This window comes from Meleagris gallopavo, chromosome 5 (genome assembly GCF_000146605.3).
Source record: "Meleagris gallopavo isolate NT-WF06-2002-E0010 breed Aviagen turkey brand Nicholas breeding stock chromosome 5, Turkey_5.1, whole genome shotgun sequence".
In the NCBI taxonomy this organism is placed as follows: Eukaryota; Metazoa; Chordata; class Aves; order Galliformes; family Phasianidae; genus Meleagris; species Meleagris gallopavo.
This window is the reverse complement of record NC_015015.2, coordinates 30,371,935-30,394,428: the sequence shown is the minus strand read 5'-3', so window position 1 is coordinate 30,394,428 and position 22,494 is coordinate 30,371,935.

Sequence of the window (22,494 nt, the reverse complement as noted above, 5' to 3'; positions counted from 1 at the left end):
ATGCACGCTACAGTATGTTCAGTCTCTGGGAGGCAGACAATTTAAAATAATTGACAAACTATCTCTGCTGAGTTATCCTCATTTACTGTACATTCACTAGTGTGTTCTTGCGAGAGGGTAGGTAATTCTGAAACAAAGTACTTGAAAAATGGCTTGGATTTTCATATGACACCCAAGAACAATATGACTTCCCACAGTCAGTAATGCAGTAAGAATTCTGTAGCTCTCTTTCTGTAAGAAATATCAATCACTTGTGATTGAAAAATGAATCTGTGAAGTTAACCTACACTGTCAAATTTGATTTATTCAGAGGTAAACAACATTCCAAGAGGATTTAGTGAGCCTATGTTTGGCAAAGGGGTATGTTCAGGTTGTGGCACTACATAGATTGAATGTCCAAACATTTAAAAACTCTTTTATCATTGGCCTGAATACAAAAACGACAGCCTTCATTTAGTGACCTTAGAATGTCCCTGCTATTTGTTATGGGCTTTCTGTATTTAGTTTAGCCTTCCATCATGGTGGGGTTAAATAAATGACAAGTTGTTATTTTTTTTTGATTTTTAGATTAATATTGAGCCATTAAACTATAAACATATTGAGCAAGAGCTCAAGCCAGTGTAAATCAGCTAACTTCGTTGTTTCCAATAGAGTTTTGCTGAATTACATCAGCTGAAGAGCTATCTTATTTGGAAAGTTTTATATCTTGCTTTCCTGTGGTGCTTCTGGATGGGATCTTTGATCTGTAAATCACAATATTGTCACTGTATTTCTTATCCTAAACTCCACTCCTTCAAACATATCTTTATTCTTACTTATAGCTGTTCTCCCCTTCTCCTTTCCTTCACTTAATGAATATTTAGAACCCAAATGAAAACCCAAATATATTTATGAGCAGCAGAATTTTGAAATGGTGAGTCTAACTGTACTGTTACAAATGTGGTCCACACTGGGGGAAATAGAAGTAAAAATGAAAATCAAGACCTGAGGTCAATTTCCCCACTATATTTACACTTGCAATTACCATAGATGTGCATGCAAGTGGGTGACTGAATGCAAAAACATTGGGATAGGTGTCTGTCTGAAACGAGCAGATAGTAACTACATGCCTAAATGTCAGGGAGCAATTGTGCACAGACCTGTACCTTTTCCTTCTACTGAATTTAGTCTTTGAACAACTTGTCATCTTTTGCAGGGCATGGTGCTCTCTTGATATAACTTCTTGTCTTGAGCAAAATGAGTGAACACAAGGATTCTATATTCTTTCATCATTTACCTTTACTTACTGTCATGAGAAAAGTAGCAAAATATTGTTATACAGAGAGATTTGGAAAAAGATGTATCACAATGTATTTCAGAGTTCAGTATTTCGAAGCTTCTAGATATTCTTTCCAAGTAACTGGCCTTATCTCAGTCTCACCCAATAAATTACACTCAAAATTACTCAAATTGTATAAAAACATATGCTTGGTCTCCCACTCAGGAATTATACTACTCATGTGGCTTTGGCCTTACAGTTCAGAGAGCTGTGAAAGTGGGATATTTCCATAAGACAGGGCAATAGCTTGTGGTTGTGTTGCTCTAAAAGCCCTTTAAAACAATTGCATCTAAAAATGAAATTGCCTTTGAAACAACAGATAAGGAATTGTGGTGACTATGTTTCTTCTGTTTGTTTGTTTTTAAGTCATTAATATTAGCCTATAAAGAAGAGCAAATTAAATTGATGTATTACCTTTTTTTTTGTATTTGTACAATTACATTATGGTATTATGGATAAATTATACATATTTATGCTAAATCTAATTTTAACATATTTATAAGCCTGTGTTAAGACATAAAATCAATTTCCCTTTTAGAGAGTGATGTTGCAAGTTTTTGTTTTCTTAGCTTTACAACAAAATGCAGCTTGAACTCCATTTTCAACACTGTATGTGCTGAATCTCCAATAAAAATCACTAAATCTAAAAGCAAATACTTATCACAACAAAATCAACATTTTTCTTGTGTGTAAGAAGGAAAAACCTCCTTATTGTTAAAATGCACTAATACTAGTACTGTTTAAAGAGAAAAGAAACTTCAAATTCAAGGAAACTGTTAGTTGTACCTATAGCGGAGTTGTAAGTCAGAAAAAACAGTACACAATTTTGTATGTTTTTCTGTAAACTTCTGCAAACTCTAAGTTCTGTAAACTGAGAGCAAAAAAGAGTTCGGTCCTTATCCTTGTGCATCTCAATCAAACAAAATATTTCATTTTTTTTTTTTATGTGAGTGGACCTGATCCTGCATAGCTGTGTGAAGAGGTGGGAGGGCTAGTGGGTGGTCTCACAGGAAAGCCAACCCAGACCAGAAACAGTTACCAGACATCTGAACCAGCTGCCTAGTTTCCTGAGACCTCTAAAATACGTAACAAATGAGATAACAAAACACATAGACAGGAGTTTCTGTACCAGAACAGAGTTTATTTCTGTTTAATCACATAGGTCATTAAAAGGCCTGTAGCTGTGATGCCCAGTACCAAATGGAACAGATCTTGTCACAAGCAGCTTTCCTGTCTAGTGAGGCAGTGTGCAGGTTCCTCCAAAAGCTAAACCTCCTTCTTAAGCATGTGCTTAGTTTGCACATTTTACAGGATCATGTTACAGTTTTCATGTTCTCATGGAAAGAGCGTTGCCTTGTTTTTGTTTTTTCAAAAATTTTTTTGCTTGTTGGAGTGATAGAGAAATGTGCATACCATTAATTGCTCAGAATTTTCTTTATTGTTATTTTTAAAATACCGTGTCTCAATGTGCTATATATATATAAGACCTGTAGAATTGGTTACAGACAGGCATTGCAAGGAATGGATCTGAGAATAATATTTGGCTTGTGTTCTGTGATGCTATTGCTGTTCCTCTCTGAGGCTTTCATACTGAGCAACAAGAATGAACAAGAGAGAAACTCTGCCTAGGTGGCAGAGTTGAACTGTGAAAGCTTGAACTGTTTGGGTACGGCACATGCTCCAATAGCATGTTTAATTTAGTAAGGCATTGTTCCTGGGAGCTCTAAGGGAGCTTGGAAGCCCACATGAAAATACTTTCACCTTGTCACCTCCAGTCTTGGACAGCCAGTGTTTTCCAGCATGCTGTTTCTGCATATTCTGCGTGCAGTTCGGAGTATTCATCTCTTGTTCTTCAATGTATAGCTTTGCATTTAGTTATGTTGACATTTTGCAGAGTCCTAGCATACTGTACTTGGTTAATGCTTGGCTGAACATGAGCCAACAGTGTGCCCAGGTGGCCAAGAGGGCCAACGGCATCCTGGCCTGCATTAGAAATAGTGTGCCCTGCAGGAGCAGGGAGGTAATCATCTCCCTGTTCAGCATGGTGAGACCACCTTTGAGTACTGCGTTCAATTTTGGGCCCCTCACTGCAAGAAATACATTGAGGCTCTGGAATATGTCCAGAGAAGGGCAACGAAACTGGTGAGTGGTCTGGGGCACAAGTCTTATGAGGAATGGCTGAGGGAGCTGGGATTGTGTAGTCTGGAGAAGAGGAGGCTCAGGGGAGACCTCATTGCACTCTAAAATTTCCTGAAGAGAGGTTGTGATGAGGAGGGATTTGGCCTCTTCTCCCAGACGACAACCATGACCTGAGGAAATGGCCACAAGTTGCGTCAGAGGAGATTTAGACATAGGGAAAAACTTTTTTGTCTCAGAGAGTGGTCAAGCACTGGAATGATGTGCCCAGGGAAGTGGTGGAGTCGCCGTCCCTGGCAGTGTTCAAGAGGCGTCTGGATGAGGAGCTGCGAGATATGGTTTAATGGCTTGTGGTAGCAATGGTGATGGGAGGGCAGTTAGACTAGATGATCTTGTAGGTCCTTTTCAACCTTGTGATTCTATGATTCTATACCGTCTCATTTAGTAACTGTGGCTTTTCTGTACTTTATCTACCACATTCCTGATCTGTGTTATCTGCCAGTTTAATAAGTTGTGATTGCTGATTTACTGCTGGATGACTGATGCAAACTTAAAATAGTGCTGGGCCCCGTACCAGTTTCACATAATAGCAGCACCCTGACTTGGTGGTCATTCTTCACTGAAGACTGCCTATGGGACCTGTCAGCTTCCTTAGCTGCATATTGTAACCAAATGCCATGGCAATAACGTACACTGACCTAAGCCAAGCTTACCTGTCAAAGCTGATTTTGATTCTGTGTGCATGTTAGTGGTATAATATGTTCTTAAGTTCTAACAGTTTCTAACAACTGTGAAAATTTCTAAAGCCTGATTTCCTTTTGGAAACAAGCTTTTCTTGTCTTTCTGTCTGTGTCCTCTGCTAATTGTTTCAGAAACCAGTTGCTGATTTTCACAGAACTTTGAAGACAATATGTATGTCAGGTCACTCATAGGCTACTTGTATGATGTAGTTTATCTAATCAAGTAAAAAAATATATTTGAGGTCCCAAGTGAAGGGAAAAGCTGAACATTCACACATTAGAAGACACCAGAAAACTTTGGTGGGAGAGATCCACTATAGAAGTCTCAGTGCTAGAGCACACTGTAGATGAGATCTGCCTTTTTTTGATGGCAAAGTCAACTGGATGAATCCATCTAAAAGTGAATTTCACTAGTTTGCCTGCTCAATAGATAATAGCTTGTTGTTGCCTTTTTTTTACCACTATTCAAAAAATACAAAAAGACATTCTGTGAATCTTATGCAGTTATGGTTTTCCAATTTGATGTGAAAGGGACTGTGAAACAGCTGTCAGAACTAGGTCATGGCTTAGCTATTTTACCATTCATAAATAAGATGAAATTGGACAGTCAAAATGAAGGCTGCAAATGCTTGATGCAGGTAAGAGTTTCACCATAACTACAGAGTAATAGAGTTACTTACTCTTTCCAACACAGTGGGATGGACTTTCCTGTCATTTTTGTCTTTAGTACTACAATAATTGGCCCTCAGACCTTGTAGACCTTCTTCTTGTTCTTTACTGCATCTCTGCACCCATTCTACTTCAGAGAGAAGAACCAGCCTTGTTATTTTCTACCCTGACCAATAACACTGTAGCCTTGTCTGATGTGCTTTCTCTAATAATTGTCCTTCCTGCAGTTACCTATTAACTTAAAGGCATTTTTTGAGTAGAAGTTTTCTTAAATAGTGTAGTTCTACTGAAATTATTGTAAAAGACAATGCTTCCAGATTGTTCCACAGTGCAGTAGGATGACAGGATAAGGAATGAATGGTGCATGAAAGATGAATGCTGTGGGAACAAAGGATTGTTTAAATGAATAAGTCATTTACTGCTCTCAGTAATTTCAAAGGGAATACCCCAAAGTGAGGTTGAAATAGATGTTGATATGGAAATGTGGGGTTCTGCAGAATCTTTTTCAAAACAGCCTAGGAAGCACAGACTGTTTGCCCACGCTTGGCCCACATTTGATAGACTTGGCAGATATCTTTGGCATAGATACAGAAGTCTCCACAGACAAAGGGAGCATCTTATTATATCAAATATAACCACATTTGGCAAGTATGGCTTGTCTTCTGTTGTAGAGGTTGCAAATAGGATGCTTCTATAGTGTAGATTAAGCCTGAGAGCTATAATGATAAGAATATTAAGAAAAAATGTAAAACTTTGTAATAGGCAGAAGAGTTTGCTTCCCATTGTGATGATTTCACCCTAGAGGGTAGCTAAGCACCACAACTGTTGTCTCCCTCTGTCTTCTCAAAAGATGAGGGGAAAAATGTGATGAAAAGGGGCGTAAGGGTTGAGATAAGGACAGGGAAATGGAATACCAATTACCATCACAGGCAAGACAGACTCAATCTGGAGAGATTGATATAAATGTACTGTCCATTATTATGCCATTTATTGCCATTCTTCCCTCAATGATCCTGCATGGGCTCTACTGCAGGCTCTTCACAAGCTGTAGGTCCAGCCTGGGGCCTGCTGCTGCATATGTATACATTTAATTTATTTGAATAGATTTTTGAAGTGTTTTCAACACTGTTTCTGTGTTTTTCAGCATTAACTTACTTTCTGATAGTTTACTCTCACATAATATCTAAATGGAATAAAGTGCTAAGAATTAAGGAGCTAGGTCTCATTAAACAAATGGTAAAGCATTTAAATTTATTTTCACTCAAAACGGAACCTAAAGATATTTTATGGTGTTCAAATTCCCTTCAGCTCATCAGAACTATCTATCCTGATTCCTTCTCCCATAGTTCAATTTGTTTTTTTTTTTGGTAAGGCAGGGGAGGGTGATCTTAAACTGGATGAATACATAGCTGGCTAGAAGAGAGAAAGTTGAAAATTCTGCATAATTTTGGAATAGAATGCTGTTTCTTAGCTTCTGACTGAATCTCCAAAATCTTATATGAATCACAAATGAAAGTGCAGTGTTTCAGTAAAAGAAATATAAAATCAGACATACAGTCTAGTCATCTAAAATGCAGCTACTGTATAGTTTTAATGGTCTTATTGAAACATTTTCTATGACAGTATAGATCTCTTAATTTATAGTGAACTTTATCACATCATGAGTTCACTGTTTTCAGCCCAGTTCCTCATGGACGGAAATCTACATCACAAAGCCACCACACAATTCACCTAAACTGGCAGTCTTTTCTCGGAAGAGATTTTGCTTAGAACAGACCTGTAGCTGCAGAGGAGCTGAATTGCTTCCAGTTCACCTACACTGCTCTTTTTTTTTTTTTTTTAAAATGAGCAATGTGCCCTGATTGTACAGGGCAGATCATAGTGCCATGGCTCCTTGTTTGTGGCTCCCTGTCCATGAATACGAGGCAGTGAGCACTGTCTTTCCAAGCAACAGGCCTTGGCATCCTGTGAATTAACAAATATATTTTATTTTTTCCTGTTATTGTGCATAACCATAAATTTTCATTCTATGCATTTTGGCTGTAGTGGGACAAGAATGGTGGGCTTTATTGTGCTTTAGGTACTTTATAGTGAATTCTTGGTTTTGTCCTTCGTTGCTCAGTTTGCACCCTGCTCATAGGAATGCATAGGCTGTGATAACCTGCCAAATAGTGACTCACCAGTATTCTGTAGACTCTAATAAATAGACTTAACCTCTCTCCTTCATACTTTATCTTGTATTGCACAGCCTGTATACATAACTTCAGTATTTTGTCCTTTCTATGTGCCTGCTGCAGGAGGTGCTGCTTAACAGGAGAGAGCAAAAGGCTGCTGTTGTGCCCAAGGGCTGTGTTTGTTAGGAATGCCTTGAGCTGGAGTAGTGTTAGAAGTCGTTGTCCTATGCATTCATACATAGTCCTTCTGCAACTGCATGGCTGGATGAGGTGCACCTCTTACTTCTTTCCCCATGTGATTGGAGTGTATATTTAGCCCTACTTTTAATGCTGGGTTTCATGTTGGATAAAACTGGATGGCATGTTAGAAAGTTAAAAAGCTTACTTCTATGGAAAACCATAGTTACGTAACTTCTTAAAGATCATTACTATAGACTAATGAAATTGATGTGAAGGATAGCCTTAGGTTTCAGAAAGAGATTACATGGAACAGGGACTAGAATCTCATGGAGTGCATAGTGGCAAGTCTACTGCTGACGGGCAGCTGTGGAGCCACAGCATCAAATACAGGCTTCATGGCATGTCTGATGAAGCTCTGCTTAATACAATTTAGCTTGTTTCACCTGAGGTCATAGTGAAACACATGTGAAACTCCCTAACCTGCAGAACTGGAATTGTAATACATCAGAGACTCTGCAAGGAGTTCTCACCCCACCATGCTGCTTTGGGGATCTCTTCTAAATCTTAATACATCTATCAAAGAAGTCATGCTGTAACTTAAATATTCTTCTCTTCAGAGTGTCTTGGTAAGGAACTAGAGGAGACATGAAGAAATTAAGTGTTTTCAACTGAAAAAGCTTCAGGATGGATTACTGGTGGTGAATATCAAGAAAAACACACACGGGAAATCAGATCACTCACAGTAACCTACAGGGTAATAAATGCATAACAGATACCATTGCAGCTAGGTACTGATTTTTTTTATTCCTTTTTCTTTTTTCTGTGTTAATATAGTGGAACAGAATCTGTCCTTTAAATAAGTCTTCTGTGGCTTATCTTCTACTCAAAACAAAACACATTGTTTGGGAACTACATACCTTTCAGCTTTCAAAATACAATGTTTGCAACACTGGAATCAGTAATAAATGTCTAATTAGCTTTTAAAGGACCACAGCTCTGGTTTCATTTAGTTTGTGGTGTTTGTCAAGTTGTAGGCTTTGTTGTCTTTTCTTGCAGAAGATGTGAAACCCTAACCCTAACATGTCACTTGATCAAGGTTAAAATGTTGAGCAGCTCTTTTTGTGTATTAAAAAAAAAAAGCGCATTGACTTCTATGTGTGGAAAAAAGTCAGACCACAACATCACTTTATAGAACGTTTGCAAAATACTCCCTGATCAATATTGTAAGAATTACAGAAAATGCATTGTAAATACAGTAGGGAAAGACTCAACTGGATCATAAATTGAATGACTTTGTTTACTTGAATAGTCCCTGAGCAAATTGTAGTCCATGAGGGAAAAAAAAATCCATATTTTCAAGCCATTTTGCATTCTCAGCTCCAGGAGAAGAAGATTAAGGATAGTAGAGAAGACTCGCTTGTTTTCCCTTTGTTTACCATCACTGGCTTGGAACTACAGGCTGTATTATTCAGTTATTCTATATCTCTGAAATTATCTTGAATCTCCATGTTTCAAAGCACAAAACTAGACTTTGTGTTGCACTAGACAGGTCTTATTATTGTACTTACCAAGTTTGTGTGGCAGGGTCACATGTGCAACACTTAGAAAAAATACAGACTTAACCTGACAATCTTTAGTGTTTGGTGTAAGGAATGTGGTGTAGGGGCTTTCCCTATGGTCTTGTGAACAGGCATGATGAGCTAAGGCATACTAGTCTTTCACAATAGGACTTTTTCTAAAATAAATATGCAATATTCATCTATATACTAATAATGGTTTCTTCTCAAGCAGACCTATACTTCTTAATCAAACCAGGAAATATCTTTTATTGTAAGAGAAACAGGTTATTTCAGAGGTGGTATATCGTACAAACACCTATTTCCAACTATGTAGAAACAAATCTACCTATATCCTAACAAAAAGGGGGAATGTTGACTTGTATAATACTAAATTACTTCTGAATCTCCCAGATTTTGCTGCTTTTGGAATGTATGCATATCCTCACTTTTAGATTTTTATTAAAACTGACTGAATATTGAATGTGTCTTAAGCTTTTGAAATTGTTCAATTTGTTGTCGTAGGACCTTGTATTTGCAGTTTTGGGAAGACAGGAGAAAAGCTAAATGCTTTACTTGATTTTTGCTTACTAATTTGTAAGCATTAGAAAACAAATGTTACTCAAGTGTCATAATATACAGTAGAAGAGACAATCTGAGACCACTGTGATGAGCTCAGTGTAACGTGAGCCAAAGAACAGGAGAGCATGTTGTCAGTAACTGGAAATTGAAGGTTTTTTTCTTGTGTTAAGCAGTTCACAGAGACTCTGGGAGAGGAAATAAAGGACAGGTGTGTATCTAAACTTGATGCCTAAAGCAAGGTTAGATGAACCTAGGAAAAATGCTCAAGGATTCAAACACTTTGAAAGAATTATTTGCACTTGGTAGGCCTTCTTAAAGTCAAACTTGTGCCACAAATAAGATGACCTGTACTGATCTTGGAGGGGATGCACAAGCTGTGAATATGACCCTTTTTTATTTTTTTTATAAAAATGGGAGTAGATTAAGTTTGTCACTCTAAATGTCACTTTTAAAATTAAAAAAGAAAAAAAAGAAATGAACTCGAGAGTAACTGCATGACAAAACCTACTGCTGAAGGGATAATAAGGGGTAAAAGAAATAGGAAGTCCATTTACCACAAACACAAAGAATAGGCAGATATGTATATGTCTGTATGTATATATATATATGTATATGTACTTACCTATACATAATTTATGAAGGCTACTATGAAAGTAATGCCTCCTATCTTATTATGTTGGACCATAATGTCAGAGGCAGGTGTTGGTGTTATGACAGTAAGGTGGAACCTTCCTGTCAATATTTCATTATGTTTTGTTACTGTATGACAGGTGGCAGCAGTGGGGCGGTCTGACAAAATACTGTCTGACAAGAAAGTACGTATGAAGCAAAAGTGTCACATTTTAATTTTTCCAAGCAGAAAAAATTGCACCCATTGGTCAAACAATAAACGTTAGCACGATGAGGTAGTGGGTGGTGCATTTCAGCTGTGGTAATGATGTGGGAGACAAGCCACGTTCTGGACAGTCATGCACAGCTTTCAGACCATGAAGTGAACAGCATCTTGACCTGCTCATCTACATGAATTAGTGGTTCACAGTAAGGGATCTGCATAAGAATCAGAATATCAGTTTAAATGCAGTGGAAACAGTGGTGGCAACCTTGGAGTACTGCAAAGTTTGTTCCTACAGATGCTCACACAGGAACAGAAAGAACACCATATGCAAGTTTGTCAGGACCTATTGAACCAATATGAAGGTGAATGTGTTGGTTTCCTGGATTGCTTTATTGCTAGTCATGAGTTGTGTTGTCACCACTTCAAGCTGGAATCAAAATGGCAGTCTGCAGAGTGAGGATGTGAATTCTCCATTGAAGAAAAAATTCAAGATGCAACCCTCAGAAAGTAAAGTGATGTGTGCTGTCTTTTGAGATAAGAAAGAGGTGATCTTTCTAGATGTTCTGGTACGCAGGCAAACTATCAGCTTTGACTACTGCATTCTAATGCCGATTAAGCTGAAGGCTTGACCTTACAGAGTCAGGCCAGAGAAGAAGAAAACCTTTCTCTTGCAAAATGATAACACCAAGTCCAGTACCATTTTAAAGATGGTGGAACACATTACTAACCTTGGCTGGGATGTCCTACCATACCTACTATGTAGTCTGGATTGGCACTTCCATCTGTTTGGGAAGATGTGAAATGGACTGCCTGGGCAACATTTTCCTAGCAATGATGTTGTCACAGCAGCTGTAAAATCGTGGATCACAATCATGGATCACCTCTGCTGGTGCAGATTTTTCAGCTTGACATGCCAGCTCTTGCTCATCAGTGGTGAAAATGCACAGCTAATGATGGTGACTGTTGAAAAATAGTGCTTAGTAGCTGAGAATTTGCTCTATCAAATAGAGAGGAAAAAAAGGACAATTTTTCTACTTGGGAGAGACTTGATAAACATAATAGAAATCAAAACTGATAGGTTCCTTTGGAATCTGTGTATGGTTATTTAAAATATTGTAGGAAAAAAGTTTACAGAAAGATTGAATGCTGTCAATTACTGCTCATCAGTGTTGTAGCTTTTCTTTGCTCTTGTGCTGCTTCACTTCTCCCACTCTTAACAGTATATTTGCAGGACTGAGAGACTTTATTTCAGAATAGAAAGATAGTCACTCTAGTTAGGTTAAAACTGACGTCAGCTAAGAAACAGTGAATGTATTAAACAGGGTAGCCACATACATAAATAAGTTTTATTTTTGGTGTGTCAGAATATTCCCTTATGACTTCTATACCACTAGATTGTCACTTTTTTATTTAATGAAGATTGTCTTATCTCATAGTAGCTATCTTTAAAATATACCAGTTGTGTTACTGGTAATTTTTGCTGTCTCAAATAATCTTTGGGAACTTGTGAACGGGGACAGAATAAAATAATTAGTTATCTTTTCCATTATATTGTCTCCCTTTTCTTTTCCTTAAAAATATTATTAATGAAAGATAAGCTAAGACTCCATATTATTGGGAAAGTTTGCAAGAAATTTAAATATTAGTTTAGGTAGTAGAGAAGTATGCTTTGTGTCTATTTATTATAACATGCCCTCCAAAATACCTTAACAATGTTTGCAAAGTGTTAATAGAAAATGGAGACCCTCAAGTAATGGGGAATACGACTTTTTATTTGTATTCATTAGTTCTATATAGTTTCCATCATTCTATAGGAAGGTGATTATATAAGTGAATTTTTTAAATACCAGTCTTACAGAGGATAATATAGATCCCCTGATGATTCCTTTAAGACAGATACTTTAGATTATGGGCAATGCAGAACTCATTGTAAAGTCTGTGGCATATTCGCATATCGTGCTGGTAGAAAAGCCAACTGTATCACTCTGATGAAGCCAACCTATAAATCAGTTTCCCATAAATGAGAATTAATAGAACAAGCAATAACATCTTAATTTCTATATGGCAGGTAGAGCAACACTTAAAAACTTTCTGTATTACCAGGTAAATACACCATTCATTTTCACAAATGGAGTCTGTTTCAATTCACAGCTGTTGGATGATTATTTGACTTGGAGCAAAGGAAGCATAATTGGGTAACAGCTGAAATGTGCTTCATTGAAAAGGGTTGAAAGATCCATTGCTGGATTTCCAGGAGTGTGAATTACAATTCCAGTAATATCAGAAGCAACTAATTCTATTCTTTAGAAGTGAGGACATAAAAGAAGTTTTAGGTTTTATTTCAAGCTTTAATTGAGGCCTAGGTTGTAACTCATTTTCATCCCTGAATGGGTGGTAAAAACATACACAGTAGGTAATTCACACTACCTCAAAAACTGTTAGTGCCATAAGAAGACTAATCAGGGTAAGCTTCCAGTAGCAAATTATCAGCTACAAATTAAAACCTTGCCGCATGTCTGCTAAAAACATTTTTTCCCTACTAACGTTTGTCTAGATTAGTAACTGTTGGATTACTGCAGGACACAAGGAATAGGGAGTGATCTCAGCAATCCATCAAAACAGTGTTTCAGAAGTGAATTGCAGGCCTGTTTTAAGCTCTTTTGTTTTAGTCATAGTTGTTTAATTCTTGAAAAACTAGGCTTTTTAATGGCACACAAAATATGTCAAGGTAGCATTTTTTTGCAATTAGTGAGTTTGTTTAATTTGTGATGCATCAGTCCAGGCTATAAACTGAGGCACAGAATACCTGGCAAAGCACCTAAACGTCTGGGGATGTGTATTCAGGAAGCAATGCATCCCAACCGCAATGTAAGACCTTTTGCCTTTTTAAGTGCACACTATCCAACAGACAACAGTCTGCAGTGAGGAGAATTCAGCAAAATTTTCAGTTGCTTTGACTTTACTTCTGATTGTAGCAGATTTTCATGCCCTTTGTGATAAATTTTTAGGTTCATCCAGCTCTTGAATCTTCATTTCTAGTTTTCTGTTGTTTGTCATAGCAATCTGTTTTTACATTAGATTTACAGTCAAAAGAAAATGTAATTCCTCAATCCCATCACTAATGATGTAAAGTTTAGACAGAAAGGAAGTGATCCAAGTTAAGGATCGTGTATTTTTTAATATTAAATGTCATTAGTTTGAGCGTATAGGTCAGCGTTTCTTTTATGTAAGCATCTTATTTAAAAATAAAGTTATTAAAGGGGGAACTGTTGAATACTATTTTCCAAGTTAGTTTTACTGTTCTCTTTTCTAGCCCGTGAGTTGTTAAAATGTGCAAGAAATATTTGCACAATGTGTTTGTGCTGGTAGAGAAGGATTTTTGATACCGAGAGCAGGGATGTTACAAATCACTGGAAGTTTGTTCTCAGCTTAATTGCTCCAAGTAAGTCAATGTGTGGTGTATGCTTGTTTGCCATTGGTGTTTAAGTTAAAAGAACAATGACCCCTTAAACAAAGGATTATCTTATACTCTGTGCTTTGTGTATTGCTGCACATAATGTGAATGTGCTAACTGCAGTTAGAAAGTGTCCTGAATATCTTTCACAAATGCTCGCTTCATCTTCTGAATCACATTTTGTAAACACAAATTCCACAATGGGCTTTAGCCCTGCTTAAATGTAAAAAGTCTTTTGTTTAGCTTTGACTGGGGCCATGTGCTGTTTTATACTGTAGGTAGTCACGATTAACCTTTTTGGTCTCTGGTGATAAAAGTTATGTAGCTTTTTGGTGCAGGTAATTGCTTTTATCAGTGGTCTATATGACACCAGTGCTAGTCAATACAGCACCATTGTTATAGATGCCGTTTTTCAACTGGAGGTAGCTTGCGTGGAAAAAAAAAAATTGCAACCTTTAGCCTTTGTACAAAGTCAAATCAGAAAATATAAATTTATATATGTATCATGCATGGAGGATTTCTGTTTTGTATTTCATATCTTCAGATGCTTAATGTTGTTTCTGACTAGCAACATTGCAAAAAATTCCAAGATAAGTTTATTCTCCTTCTGGTTCTTTTTTGTATGAAAGCAGATAGCACTGTGTAATTCTCTGACAATGAAGTTTACATGATGTTTAATCAAATCAAAGTGAACCTGAGCCAAATTAAATGAGTTTGTCTCTGTACATTGCAATGTTCCTCTTTTATTAAGCTTTGTATGTCTTAGGACTTTTCATCAAGCTAGCACAGAGGTATAGGTGAGTTCAGGCAACCAAGGTAGTACACGCTGGGTTTATTTTTGAGGTTCCTGACTCTTCTTCAAACGTGTTAAGTTGTGCATGAATGCTCATTAAGTCTTCTAAGATAAGTGTTTGATGTGTTACACGATAGATAAAATATTAAACTATTCTTTAAAAAAAAAATCAGTAAATGCTTGGAGGAACAACAAATTCGTACATCAGCCCATTCTTTATGTACTAAAGTGCAATTTAGAGGACTGAACTAAAGCAAATGTCATACCTTTAATTTCGTAAAAAGTTACGTACAAGTCTATTATTCAAAATAATCGCATAACTGGGAAATTCACTGAACAGCTACCTTTCTGCTCAGTGGGGTGCCATTTTATAGACTTTAAAATTCACTAAGTTCAAGCAGCTTTCGTTCTCAATAATACATGTGCTAAATATGTCACATTAAAAGTGCTTTTGGCATGTAAATGATCCGTTTTCACATAGAAATGCTTTTAAAAGAATCTGAGCTCACTTTTTTGGAAATTATAAGTGCATTGAATTTCATTGTCCTACAGAACCATGTAGAGTTGATCGAAGTGAACTACAATGACAACCCAACCCTTGTCAGCCCTTATATTTATGTATCATTTGAGCTGTCAGAAGTATATATAGTTGCTTTTTCTTCTGCATATTTTCTACTCGGTTTAAAAAAAATAAAATAAAATTCAGTTTAAGGAGGGGAGGTAGATTTGCTTTTCTAGGCCTAAGTGCTCACAAGCACTTCTGTGTATAAAAAGTTAACGTTTCCCTGAAAGACTCGCAGAACATTAAACTGATTTTCTAAGCTTGTTAATTTTTTCTTAGAACTCAGCAGTACTTCTACCACTGCTTTAATGTTGAATGATAAGGCAAATGTTTTACAGGTGATTTAGGATGCTTATCCTCCAAAGAATGAATTCTGAATTCCTATGCATAATATGAATAAAACTGAAAGCATAATCTGTCTCTTACTACTTCATTATACTGCTGCATACTGAACGAATTCTCCATACTCTATATACTGTAAGGTGAGGTCCTTTCATGATAAATCGATTGTATCTATTCCCATTCCCTGTAACTGCATGTAAGGGACCTTGATAACATCAGATACATCCTGCTTTTAAAAATCTTTCATTCTTTTTTTATTAGAAAAAGTAAAGTAACTTGAATGCTGTTTGAAAGTCATTACGCTGTTATTGTAGTTATCTATAATACAGTACAAGGCTCCAGGATTCCCACAGATATTTAAGTAAAACTATCAAAAATGTTTAGTTCTTACTTTAAATGCAGAAACAAAACTTGATATGTCTCAAAAATTAAACTAGAAAGACCTGGTTTCAGGAAAAGGGAAGGAAAGCAAAAAAGGAAGAAAAAGTACTGGTTTGCAAAGTGCAAAAAGAAAGGAAATATAGTTGTTGGTTTTTTTTTATCCATAGCAGTTGCCATGTATTGGAAACCCCATATAGGCCTGTAGCAAAGGTCACTGTGTTGGCATTAATCCTATGCTAAAACCTATGTATAAGGAGAGGTGCAGAAATCCATCGCCTCTGTTTTTAGGATACAGCGATGAATAAGCAAGTCATAAGCTGTTGCTCTAAGCAGGATATAGGATTCCATTTAATTCTATTTCCAAAAGAGACAAGTAGATTGATTATATCTTAGATATATATGCATATGAACATTTTTGTTCTGTATAATTCAGAATGTAAACAGGCAAATCAGAGATGAAAAATGGGGGTTTGATGTTATATACAGTAAAAGCAAAGGCTAAGTTTCTGTATTTGGTAAATGTTTGATTAACAAATTAGTGTTTTATGCATTTATAACATAAGGTAATCATTTTAGCATTTTCTTTTCTATATAACACAAGAATTTAAATATTCTTCTGTCTAATTCTCTCAGACAATAGAAAATGGAGACCTGAGGAACTGAGACTAGTGATGAGATAATGAGCTGGTTATCAGCAGGCATCCACTCAAGGAAGTCTGCTTCTGGAGGAAACCGGGCAAGGGCATGCTGGAATTATCCATTTTGCTATGCAGATGTGTTTCTAGATTTCAGTGAATACTTCAGGCATTCAGGACTCTCAGATTAGCTATTGCATATTCTACCATCTTCCAACCTTGTGTAATTATTTCAACATTAACTATGACTTTTATCTTCCAGATACTAAGGCATAATAAGAACTGTAATACATACTAACCTGGTTAATTCTGGTTTTCCACCCAAAAAACGCTTTAACAGATCTTTCAGATCTGGATCTGAACTCATGAATTCAACATAGGCGCATCTCTTGTAAAATAGATGATCTTCTAATTGAAGAGATGCTTTTCAACTTTCATTTAAGAAAATATCTTAAGTGTTCAAGTGTTCAAGAATGGACTGACTTTGTCTATATGTGTTTGTAGAACAAAGACGTCTTAAAATATCCTGAAATATAAAGTCATTTCTTCAAAAATGTCACCTTTAATATGAAGAATTTATAAAAAACAGAAAAAATAACAGAAATAAGTCTATAAAAATTGAATTGTCTTACAAGTCTGAGAACTGATAGACTTCAGTAAAGAATTTGAACTTTTGTCTTTTTCTAATCATTTGACATAGTTTATCACAAATCCTGATGTATTTTTAATTTCTTGGGGTATGCAAGCTATGAAAAGATAAATTGTAGCTTTAAGTAAATTCTGTCAAATGTTTTATAAGGGTTTCCAGCTCAGACTTGCTGCCATTAGGAAGCACTTTATTGAAGATAGAATTTATGTGAAGTCAAGACTAACTTTGTGTCTGGCATTCAAAGCCATTTATGGGGAATTTTGAATTATTGACATTTTAGATGTTGTGGATACAACAGTGAAAGTACTGATTTACTTTTCAACTTTCTGAGATATGTTTTAATAAAAAAGAAAGTGAAAACATTGCCTAACTTTGAACATAAAAGAAATCTCAGTCTCATTAAGTCAACAGTAATGCTCTCCTTAACTTCAAAGGAAACCATGATTTCACCCAACATATCTAACAGTTCCATAAAACACACAATGAAAATCACTTTACAGTATTGGCAGACTGACTATGCATTTTGTATCTGTCTCAATGAAAAAAGGCACAAGTGTTCTGACTTATTTACAAATGCATGCAAGCTAAAAATTAAAATAGTGGAAGGAGAGATTGTGTTATAACTCTTTGGGTGTATTAAGTGTGCACTACTTCCATTTAAAATGAGATTTATAATCTACTCTCTGAAATTCCATTTTATTTTATTACAATTCTGTTATTTTTGAGTACTATTGTATTTACTTGCTTCGCAGTACAATCTGTGATTTCCCCTATGTTTACGTGCACAGGTGAAAAATGCACACCAGCAAAAAGCATCCTGGTGATCTCAAAGCTGAAAACATAGAAGCACAGATACTCTACAAGCACAATAAATGCAGTCACCTAAGGTTGAGTGAATGTGTATTCTGTTAGACACTTTCCTCTGGTAATGATAAAGTCTAAAGCCATACCTTTAAAGCAAGCTGTGAGAAAAGGGAATGAAGTGGGCATTTTGGTACATTTTGGTAAAAATTCAATCTTGTTCAATGTACAACAATCTTCAAGTTCTCTAAAATGTAACTGAAAGAAAGGATATGGGAGCAATAATTTCAAAGCTAAAGACAAAGCTTATCAATTTTTTTTTCTTATTGAGAAAAAGTGAAGAAAACTCACCAGAAGGAGTGAGTTTCCATCACTGGCTCTGATGGTATCACATGTTCTTCATTGTAAAGAACAGATTTCTAGTAAACTTCTCAAACTATCCCTACATTAATTGAATTCCTAGCGTTGCTGGCCTTCTGGCACAAAATTTTCAAGCTCTGGCACAATTTTCAAGCTCTATTCATCTGAACATCTTACTTGCATATAAACAATTTCCTTTTCATACAGAAAAGGTTCTCAAACATCCGGTGAATTACAATAATCTTTATCTGATAATATTTTCTGCTCTGAGAATGACTAGGTACTTGCATATATAACTCTATTTCAGTTCAGTCCTTGTAATTAGTTCCAGTTGCTTCTCTTCTCACAAAGAGATCTTAACACAACTACATTTTTACCTTAACACCAGAAGAGTCATCTGCTTAGGAAAAGCTTTTTTATTCTCTACTCATAGCGTATGTCCGTCAACAGGTTTTTAGTAAGAGGGGTCTGGAATGATGATATGATGGATCATCCTGCTGAATCTTACCAAGACTTTTTTTACTTAAAAAAAAAAGTAAAAAGTGTTGTAAACAGTGATCAGAGATTCTGCGACCATGCCTTTGTCAGCTGCCAACCAATGTGTTGTTACTGCATTCTCACTAGGTATGTTCACACATCCTTGTTTCCTCATTGTGCCTCATCATTTATGTACAGCCTATGTTTCCAGGCCTAATCTCTCTATTTAGAACTAGTTAATTTAGAACTGGGAGTAATTCTCAGAAATTGGTTCTCTCTCGGTTTTAGTTATCACAGCCCGAGACAGGCTGTCTGATACATGAGCACTGCTAGTAATTTCAGCAGAGAGCCAAACAAACCATTATTGAATTACTTAGTGTGGTATTTACCACTTGCCCATAAATAACCTAGCCTACTTAAAAAATGACAGAACTCTGGGTCGTGTTGTCTTTCTATTTAGAAAAGTTTTTATTTATTAGAAATTATATGCTATATTTCATCTACTGCTGTCAAATACTAGTAGTATTGAGGGCAATCCCATACAGGTAACATAAGGAAATGAGATACCTAATGGAAACTCAAATACATGCTTTTTAATGCAAAGGTAATTTTGCATTTTGAGATTTTTCATTTTTTTTTCTTACAGAATTTGAAAATGTGGTACAAATATATTTTAAGACCAAGATATGAAAAACATGAGCTTACACAACGTTTGTGTTTACTATGCAATACCCTCCAAACACACACATTGATTAGTAAGAGCACCAAACATTTTTCTGGTGCTCCTGTTTTGAAATAGAAGCTTTCGTTGCTTTCTGTTTGCTGCTTACAACAGAATGACATCTGCTGGAAGAGGTCACTAGTAAAAAGGTGTTAGCAACCGAGAGAGAAGTTGAAATCCAATCTGGATAAACGTATGTTTGATTCTTCAGCAGTTATCACCTAGACTTGTATTTACAGTAGATAGATAAGTAGGTGAAAGCGGTATAAAATAGTACTACCTAAACTGTATTTCAAAAGTGATCTTCAAAATCATAAGGAAAAAAAACCTGTGCCAAGTTGAAAGGGATACAAGAAACGCAATCTGAAATGCAGTTGTATTGATTCTACTCTTTCTGAGAGTAGAATTTGATTAGCAAAAGCTGTTTTGTTGTGAAATACCTTGGGTTCAACACAGTAACACTTAACACAGGGAAACATTTCAGTGGAATTTGCAAGGATTCCTGGGAATTTCTTTAAGATCTGGAGCAGGCTGTTTCTATGCTAACGGGTAGCCTGGTGCATTATGAATTAATTAGTAGATTCATCTGAATGCTGCTAAGGCCTTCACATGTTTGTTGTATTTGGTTCAAGGAATTTACATCAAATAATATTTTCTTTAGTTGCTGGACCAAATGTCTTTGGTACATAAATGATTTTCTAGAAAAGAGTGCTGGATTCACCAGGAAGAATCTCTGGTATTGTGTCCCACATACTTAATTTGAAGACTGCCTAGAGTGCTGTTGGATAATTGATGCTGGTTTAGTTTCCTAGAAAGGATCTTAAGCCATTCACAGCAAAATCACACTGTTTACCAAACAAGCATGTGGTGATTGGAGGTGATCAAGGAATATATGTGAGCAGAAGACTTGCTTTGAAACTCACTGCTATTCTAAACTATATATCTAATACAGATTTAACTTCAGAAACAAGAAGTCTGAGGACAAAATGTAGTTTCCTTAGAGTGACTGTAAAATACTAGTAACTTCCAAGTTTGTATTAACTCAGAAAGGAAAAACAAGTACGAAATATCCTACAAATCTGAAGTTCTCTCTTTTTTTTTTTTCTTTCTTTTCCTTGATACTGGTAATAATGTGACTTTGTGAATCATTTGAAAGGAGATGATATAGTATAACTCAAAAATACCTACATACTGGATGAAATTATTGATGTACACAAATTGTTGTTTCCTTCTGTTGTTTCCGTTTCTTCTCTTCTGCTATTATCTTATAATTTGTACTCCTGACCTTGCTGAGAGACTAAAGTAAAGAGTAAATTATTAGGCTGTCTGCTTTGATGCTATGTGAAGTATAAATATATTAGTAAGTATAATTATTCTCTTTAATACTTTGCCAGTTACTATAAATGTATCCTTCTTTCTACCCTTTGTAAGCATATCATACTGCCTGTTTCCTTTTACATATTTGTTTTCATCATGATTCATTCAAGTGACAATATCTCTAAAAGCTTTAGTCAATATTCTGAGATATCCAGAACTCTCCCACGTACTTTAATCTAGTCAAAGTGAAGCAGCAATGGACTTCACTTTGATAATCTTTAAGAGATTTTTCAGTTCTCTCTACCCTACTGGTATAGCCTGTTGACTTTGAACATACCATGTGTTCACACAACTACATATTTGGGGAATTTGTTGTTTCTAGGTACTATTTTCTAGCCTGCACGTATCTGTGGCTGGATATCTTAATATATGGATATCTAAATGACGTATCAGAATGTAAAATGGTCAAATTCCTTCCTTGAAGTAACCAGACATGGCACTCAGCAGAGAAAAAGATAAGGTTTCTGCTTCAGGCCACAAAACAACTCCAGAAGAATCTGCAGAAAATCTCTCTGCGAACTTGAGTTTCACAACATATTTATGGGGCTTCATCAGAGAAAAAAGAGCTTTTATAAATAGAAAGATTTATTGATAAATTTTTGTCCAAGACACTGTATGAGTACACTGAACCATAACATGTCCATAGCTGGATATCTTTCTAGACACAGCCTACTTTTGATGGAGGAGAAAAAAAGGCATATATTCCTCCATTTTTAAGATTGCCACCAACAACTTCAGTCATACTGCTTGTTCTGAGATAGAAGAATAATGTGGAGAAATTAGTAACAGAAATAGTTTGTACGAGAAAGTCCCTGGAGCTAGAGAGCAAAAAGCTGTTTCCAAGGCTGCTTAACTCTTCTGACTTCGTGCTGTCAGTCAATATTAAGATAGTTTCATGTTAAAGCTTTGAAAAATTCAGCAATATACAAGGAAGATGGAATCCATATTTAACAAAAGAATGGATTTAATAGCAGAGCTGTAGATAAAACATTAAAGGTTAAAATTACACAGAAGAACAATAAACACCACTGCAATACAGGAAACAATATAATGAACAGAATAAACACTGAAGAAGCAGTTGAAGAGTAGTAAACACTACTGAGATATTAATCAAGAGGGACTGTCGTTTATGGCTGGATATGCCTTGAGTCAAAGCAAGACATAAACTAATTTGTATAATATATTTTTGTTTCTAATATTTTTCACAGTCACCAAAATGAATATTTAATAAAACAATTAAAAGACTTCTTATCCTTTTTTGATATGGTAGGAAACTAAAAAACAAAGGCCCATTACCAGTAGTTCATCTTTGTGGGAATACTTATCATTATTTTGACATGAATACTGAATTATTATTGAAAGTAAATAGAGAAACAAGGTCTCCAAGCTCTTGTTTTTTTTTTTTCTTTTATTGCTGTCATTGTCAATGCATATTTTGTGGCAATGAAACAGCTGATAAATTAAGGCTTACAGAATCAAATAATCTCTAAGAGTCCTTATAAGAACGTCTTTTTCCTTATGAAATTATGCAAAGGATTCATTTCACTTCCCCTTGTTCTTATATCTATCTAGACTATAGACTCTTTAATGCTCTAGACTTGGAGGCGTTTAACTAGCCAGAAAGCTAGATTCTGTAAGTCTGTATTTACTTTTCTAGACATTTAACAGTCATTAACATGACTTTTGTTTTTTGTTTTGTTTTGTTTTTTTACTCAGGGAGAAATGCAAATTCCTGAGAAAAACAAAGCAGGA